We start from the raw sequence: 7,350 nt of genomic DNA, 5'->3' as shown, positions 1-7,350 counted from the left end.
AATAATGCTATGGTGAACATAGGAGTGAATCTATCTTTATGAATTATTGTTTTTGTTTTCCTTGGGAAAATGCCCAGGAGTGGAATTGCTGGATCATATGGTAGTTCTTTTGTTAATTTCTTGAGGAACCCCCATATGGTTTTCCATAGTGGCTCCACCAATTTATACTCCCATCAAGAGTGGACAAGGCTTCCCTTTTCTTCACATCCTCATAAACACTAGTTATTTTTTGTCTTTTTGATAATAGCCATTCTGACAGGTGTGAGGTGATATCTCATTGTGATTTTGATTTCCATTTCCCTGAGGATTAGTGATGCTGAGCATCTTTTCATGTGTCTATTGACCATCTGTGTGTCTTCTTTGGAAAAATGTCTATTCAGGTCTTCTACCCATTTTTAATTGTTTTTTTTTTTTTGACATTGAGTTCTATGTGTTCTTTATATATTTTGGATATTAACCTCTTATCAGATATATCATTTGCAAATATCTTCTTCCATTGAGTAGGCAGCTTTTTAATTCTGTTAATAGTTTACTTCACTGTGCAAGGCTTTTTAGTTTGATGTAGTTCCATTTATTTATTTTTGTTTTTGATTCCCTAGCCTGAGTAGCCAAAAAAAAAAAAAAAAAAAAACACTAAGACTGATGTCAAAGATAACACTGCATGTGTTTTTTTTCTTGTAGTTTTATTGCTTCAGGTCTTACATATAACTCTTTAATTCTTTTTGAGTTTTTGTATGTAGTGTGAGAAAGTAGCCTCCTTTGAGTCTTTTGCATGTAGATATGTAGTTTTTCCACAACCATTTATTGAAGAGACCATCTTTCCCCCATTGTATATTCTTGTCTCCTTTGTCATAGATTAATTGACCATATAAGTGTGGGTTCATTTCTGGGCTCTCTATTCTGTTCTATTGATATGTGTCTTTTTTGTGCCAGTGCCATACTGTTTTGATTACCTAGCTTTGTAGTATAGTTTGAAATCAGGGAGAGTGATACCTACAGCTTTGTTCTTTCTCAAGATTGTTTCAGCTGTTTGAGGTCTTTTGTGTTTCCCTACAAATTTTAGAATTATTTATTCTAGTTCTGTGAAAAGCACCATTGGTATTTTGATAGAGATCGCATTGAATCTGTAGATTTCCTTGGGTAGTATGGTCATTTTAACAATATTAATTCCTCCAATCCATTGGCATGGTATATCTTTCCATTTGTTTGTCATCTTCAGTCTTTCATCAGTGTCTTACAGTTTTCTGAGTAAAGTCTTTTACCTCTCTAGTTGGATTTATTCATAGATATTTTATTCTTTTTGATGCAGTTGTAAATGGGATTGTGTTCTTAATTTCTATTTTTGATAGTTCATTGTTAGTGTATAGAAATGCAATTGATTTCTGCATATTAATTTTGTATCCTACAACATCCCTGAATTCATTTATTATTGATAGTTCTAATAGTTTTCTGGTGGCATCTTTAGGATTTTCTCTGTATAGAATCATGTCATCTGCAAAGAGTGACAGCTTTACTTCTTCCTTTCCAATGTGGATTCCTTTTATTTCTTTTAATTTTGTGATTGCTGTGGCTAGGACTTCCAATGCTATGTTAAATAAAAGTGGTGAGAGTGGACATCTTTGTCTTGTTTCTGATCTTAGAGGAAATGCTTTCAGCTTTTCATCGTGAGGATATTGATGGTAGGTTTGTCATACATGGCCTTTATTATGTGAGATATGTTCCCTCTATACCCACTTTGTTGAGAGTTTTTTATTTTATCATAAGTGGATGTTGAATTTAGTCAAAATCTTTTTCTGCATCCAATGAGATTACCATATGATTTCTGTTCTCTAATTATTTAAGGTAATATATCACACTGACTGATTTGGGGATATCCCTTGTATCCCTGGGATAAATCCCATTTGATCATGGTATATGATCCTTTTACTGTATTGTTGAACTTAGTTTGCTGATATTTTGTTGAGGATTTTTGCATCTATGTTCATCAGTGATGATCATCCTACAATTTTCTTTTTTGTGGTGTCCTTGTCTGGTTTTGGTATCAGGGTGATGCTGGCCTCATGAAATGAATTCTGAAGCTTCCCTTCCTCCTCAAGTTTTAAAAATATTTTTAGAAAGATTGTCTTTAATTCCTCTTGAAGTATTCTGTAGGATTAATATGTGAAGCTGTCTGGCCATGGACTTCTGTTTGTTGGGTTTCTTTTTTTAATTGCTGATTCAATTTCATTACTGGTGACTGGTCTGTTAATATTTTTTTTTTTTTTTTTTTTTTTTTTTTTTTTTACAGTACACGGGCCTCTCACTGTTGTGGGCTCTCCCGTTACAGAGCACAGGCTCCGGACGCGCAGTCCCAGCGGCCATGGCTCACAGGCCCAGCCGCTCTGCAGCATGTGGGATCCTCCCGGACCAGGGCACGAACCCGCGTCCCCTGCATCGGCAGGCGGACTCTCAACCACTGCGCCACCAGGGAAGCCCTGGTCTGTTAATATTTTGTTTTTCTTCCTGATTCAGTCTTGGAAGATTGTACATTTCAAGAATTTATCCATTTCTCCTAAGTTTTCCCTTTTATTGGCATATAATTGTTTGTAGTAATCTTTTATGATCCTTTGTATTTCTGTGGTGTTGATTATAACTTCTCCTATTTTATCTCTGATTTTTTAATTTGGGCCCTCTCTATTTTTGTCTTGATGTGTCTGGTTAAAATTTTATCAATTTCATTTAGCTTTTCAAAGAAGTAGCTCTTAGTTTCATTGATCATTTCTACTTTTTTAGCCTCTATTTCATTTATTTCCACTTTATGTTTATTATTTCTTTCCTTCTACTAGCTTTGGGTTTTGCTTGTTCTTCTTTTTCTAGTTTTGTTAAGTGTAAAGTTAGGTTGTTTATTTGAGATTTTTCTTGTTTCCTGAGGTAAACTTATAGGCTTCCATCTTAGAACTGCTTTTGCCATGTCCTAAAGACTTTGGATCATTGTGTTTTGTTTTCTTTTGTCTCCAGGAATTTTTTTGATTTCCTCTTGTTTTTCTTCAGTGACCCATTGGTTGTTTAGTCACATATGTTTAGTTTCTGTGTGTTTTACTGTTTTTTCTTATAGTTGATTTATAGGTCATAGCCTTGTGCTCAGAAAAGATGGTTGATATGATTTCAATCTTCTTAAATCTAGTGAGACTTGTTTTGTGGCCTAGCATGTTATCTATCCTGGATAATATTCTGTGTACAATTGAGAAGAATGAGCATTTTTTTTGTTTTGGAATGGCAGGTTTCACATATATCTATTAAGTTCATCTGATCTAATATGTCATTTAAAGCCAGTGTTTCCTTGTTGATTTTCTGTCTGAATGATTTGTCTATTGATGTAAGTGGGACATTACATTTTCCTACTATATTGTTGTGATACTGTCAACATCTCCCTTTATGTTTGTTAATATTTGCTTTATGTATTTGGCGCTCTTATGTTGGGTCCATATATATTTATAATTGTTATATCTTCCTGTTGGATCAATCTCTTTATCTTTATATAATGTCCTTCATCTCTTGTTACAGTCTTTGTTTTATAGTTTATTTTGTCTGATACAAATATAGCCACTCCAGCTTTCTTTTAGTTTTCATTTGCATGGAGTGCCTTTTTCCCACCCCTCACTTTCAGTCTGTACATGTCTTTACATCTGAAGTAGATCTCTAGTAGGCAGCATATATATGGCTCTTGTTTTTGTATTCATTCAGCCACTCTTTTGATTGCAGCATTTAGTCCATTTACATGTAAAGTAATTGGTAGGAATGTACTTATTGCCATTGTGTTAATCATTTGGGGGTTGTTTTTGTTGTTCTTTTTTGTTCCTTTCTTCTTGCTTTGCACTCCTCCCTTATGATTTGATGATTAACTTTAGTGTTATATTTGGATTCTTTTTTCTTTTGTGTGTGTGTATTATTCTAGACTTTTGTTTTGTGTTTACCATGGGATTTATATGCATGGCCTGCTGGTACAGTATTTGGAGCTCACCAGCCATTTGTGGGTTACCTACCCAGGGGTGTGGGTATATTAACTATCTTCTTACCTGTATCTTCATGGTTCCTTCTGTATATCTTTAGTTGTGGAATATCTTTTCTTCTAGTCTTCAAACTAGAAGACTAGAACTATCATTGTTCTCAATGATAGTTGCTCTGTAAATAGTTGTAACTTTGGTGTGTTTTGGGAGGAGGTGAGCTCAGGGTCTTCCCACTCTGCCATCTTGGCCACTCCTCTCTGTATTATTTCTAACAATGGTATTAAAATTACAATTATCTTAAAATGAACATTTTAATTTTTTAAAAAAATATGAGCTCCAAAAAGAAATGTTTTGTGGTTAACAGGTACAGGTCATTCTAGTCAAGCTCTTACTGACTGTAGTATCAACAACTCTAAGAAAAAAGATTTATCTTATATGAGCAAGGATTATCTTGACTTATTTCTTAAGTAAGAAGGATTGGAATTGATTAAGCTGTCTTTCTCCACAAAGGATTCTCCTGCTGTATAATAAAAGAACATGCACAGATTTTCTTTGTTGCACTTGTGAATTATCCTTGCCTATGCCTGCCTAGCTTGGTAGAAAGGATTCTTGAATTTGTATTTTCAGAAAACCTGAATTTAGGTCTAGCCCATGGCACCAAAATTTGCTTTGCTTCTCTTTTCAGATTCAGGGTTCTCAGCATTCTTAGTTTACTCTTCTGAAATACAAGAGGATGTCAAGATGAAGAATGACAATGACTAGCCAATCTCTCTAGTTTCAGCTACATCTAAAAGGTTGTGACTCTGGACTTCCAGTCCTAGCACAAATGTGCTTTATAGGCACAAATAACCCTCCACATCTGGACTTTGAAGAAAACAGCTGGAGGCACCATTCTTACTTTTGTGTAATAAAGCACATTTTTACAGAGCGGATTTGGGGACAACCTCTCACTCGATTTTCATTAAAGAATAGCCAAGAGTGTTAATGACATCCCACCAGGAGGCCCTGAAATTTTGTCCCAAGGTTTGGTAATAAAATGTAATATTTCATCACAAGTTTGTTAGAGCTGGGCTTGCTGCCTTTGGGAGAGATTGGCATCAATCTACAACCTCTTCAGGAAAAAAAAAGTGAGAAGCAATTGAGGGAAAAATGAAATGGGCCTTGTACTTATAAAGATCTATGCTGGGTAATCTGGCAAGGAGAAGGTCTTCTGATAAACAGGAAAATTCTGACTGAGAATGGGGAGAGAGGAAGAATATTAAGAGAATATTAAGAGAAGAATATTAAGAGAATATTAAGAATATTAAGAGAAGTGCTCTTTCAGTTGAGACATGGACTTCAACATTTATTGAAGTAATTTTTACTAATACATAGTCAGAAGTACAAATTATATGAGAATTTTCTGGGCAGTTGTTGAGATGTACAGACTCCTAAGGTCCACCAAGGGTCTATTAACCAAAAAAGCTCTAATCATCTCGAATCTGCATTTTTAATGAGCACACTATAGTAGAGGCAATTCCTATTTCCATGCTTTAGGACAGAGGTACTTATGCCCCCAGTTACTAATAGTACTATCTGTTGTTAAATGATAGTTGAGTTACTCCCTGGGAGTTTCCCAACTCTGAATTCTTTTCCCCTGTCTCTGCCCCAGAATATCCTTCACCCAATTACTGATTGATATGGAGGGAGAGGGGTATTAACAAAAACATGGGCCCCTTGCCTAAATTTAGGAAAACTCTGGAGGGCCATTCCATTTCTAGAAGCTCTGAGGGATAGACTAGGGTCTTAGTTTCAAATGCACCTTAAACAACTTTTCCTCTGTCCATTCCTATTTCCCACACTATTTTTCAGTTTTTTTTTTTTTTCAAAAAGCAGACCTAATAAACTACCTGGAAAATAAAAACTTTAATTTCAAAGTATTATTACTGAGGAATTGGATGGAAGACACACTGTAAATAAGTATTTTTCTAGGTGCTTATCTCTAGACTTCAGAAAAATCAACAACAAAAGACCTCAGTCCTGGACTATGGTGTAAAAGTCCAGGAATCTGTTTTAAACTTCATGGGTTGCCACCTACACTCTTAAGTCATTCAAAAGTTGCTGCAGAGGACCAACTGGAAAGGGCGGCTGTAACGAGCATGTTCATTGTGCAAGTAACAGTAGAAATGGTGACCACAAGAAACATCAGCAAGAGAAAAGCAATGGAAGCAATGTTAAATGGAAGCTGCAACAAAGCAAGAAGACAGCTTCAGAGGTAGCCCAGTGGGGTGCCAAGCATATAGAGCAGCATCACAACCCCTCGTGGAAGGAAAGGACTTGGACAGTCACTTCGGAGACTAGGTGTCCTGTAAGAAGTAAAGTAAGTGGAAGACAGGGGCAGTTGGCATTCCAGCAGTCATGTTCACGAGGGTTCACCAAGAGACTCATTATTGATTTGTGGGTTTACTGTTAGAGTCTGGGACAACAAGTGTAGTTGATACATACAAAATAGTCTGCTCATCCTTCCTCATCTGAATTCTGCTCTCCATGGTCACCATGCAGGAGGGTGACTCTGCTTCACAACACACCTACACAGGTGAGGGGGGATACTGAGCTGAGCTTAGCGAATCACAATTTCTTCCTCAAGCCCCCTTGGAGGAGATGACCTGAATGACAGGAAGAAACCAACCGTGCCAAGTTCATAGACAAGAGTGCTTTAGGAGCTACAGGTAATGATTCCAAAGTGGGAACAAGCTTGTCTTGGCTGAGAAACAAAAACTGCCAATATGTAGTGTAGTAAGGAAGAAAGATAGAAGTTCAACAGGAAATCATGGAAACAGACAGAAGGCAGATCGTGTAGGACCTTATGGAACAGGGCGTCCTGAGACAGAAGACATCTGAAAGCTTCCAAGCACACGAGTGACATGATCTCACACTGGCTGTTCCCTGGAGAAATACAGACGAGCAAGTGCAGAAGAAAGATAGATAGGTGTCTCTGACAATAGACACAGGATGATGGCAGCGTGGCTAGGGTGGAAGCAATGAGGATGAAGACAAGTGTCCACAGTGACTCAGGCCCTAATCTGACCTGTGCCATGGGAAAATCTGAATGTCTCCTTCCAATGCTCAGAACTAATAACAAGAACTCAAATTGGAAGAGTTTTCTGAATTTCTGACATCCTATGAGGTTTGTAAAGGGGAGTCCTTGTAGTTTTACAGGTAGAGAAATTGGGGTGTCCACCCACAGTCAACCAGAACACGGACAGTGGCTCCAGGACTCAAATCCATCGGATGATAATGCCAGGCTCTTCCTACTGGCCCACCGACCACACTTTAGATGTTCTGAAGCCTTTGTTTTTTCAGATGCAGAATTGTCTGTACTGAG

Source organism: Grampus griseus (assembly GCF_964374135.1).
Source record: "Grampus griseus genome assembly, chromosome: 17".
Taxonomy (NCBI): domain Eukaryota; kingdom Metazoa; phylum Chordata; class Mammalia; order Artiodactyla; family Delphinidae; genus Grampus; species Grampus griseus.
Note: the sequence above shows the minus strand (reverse complement) of the source record.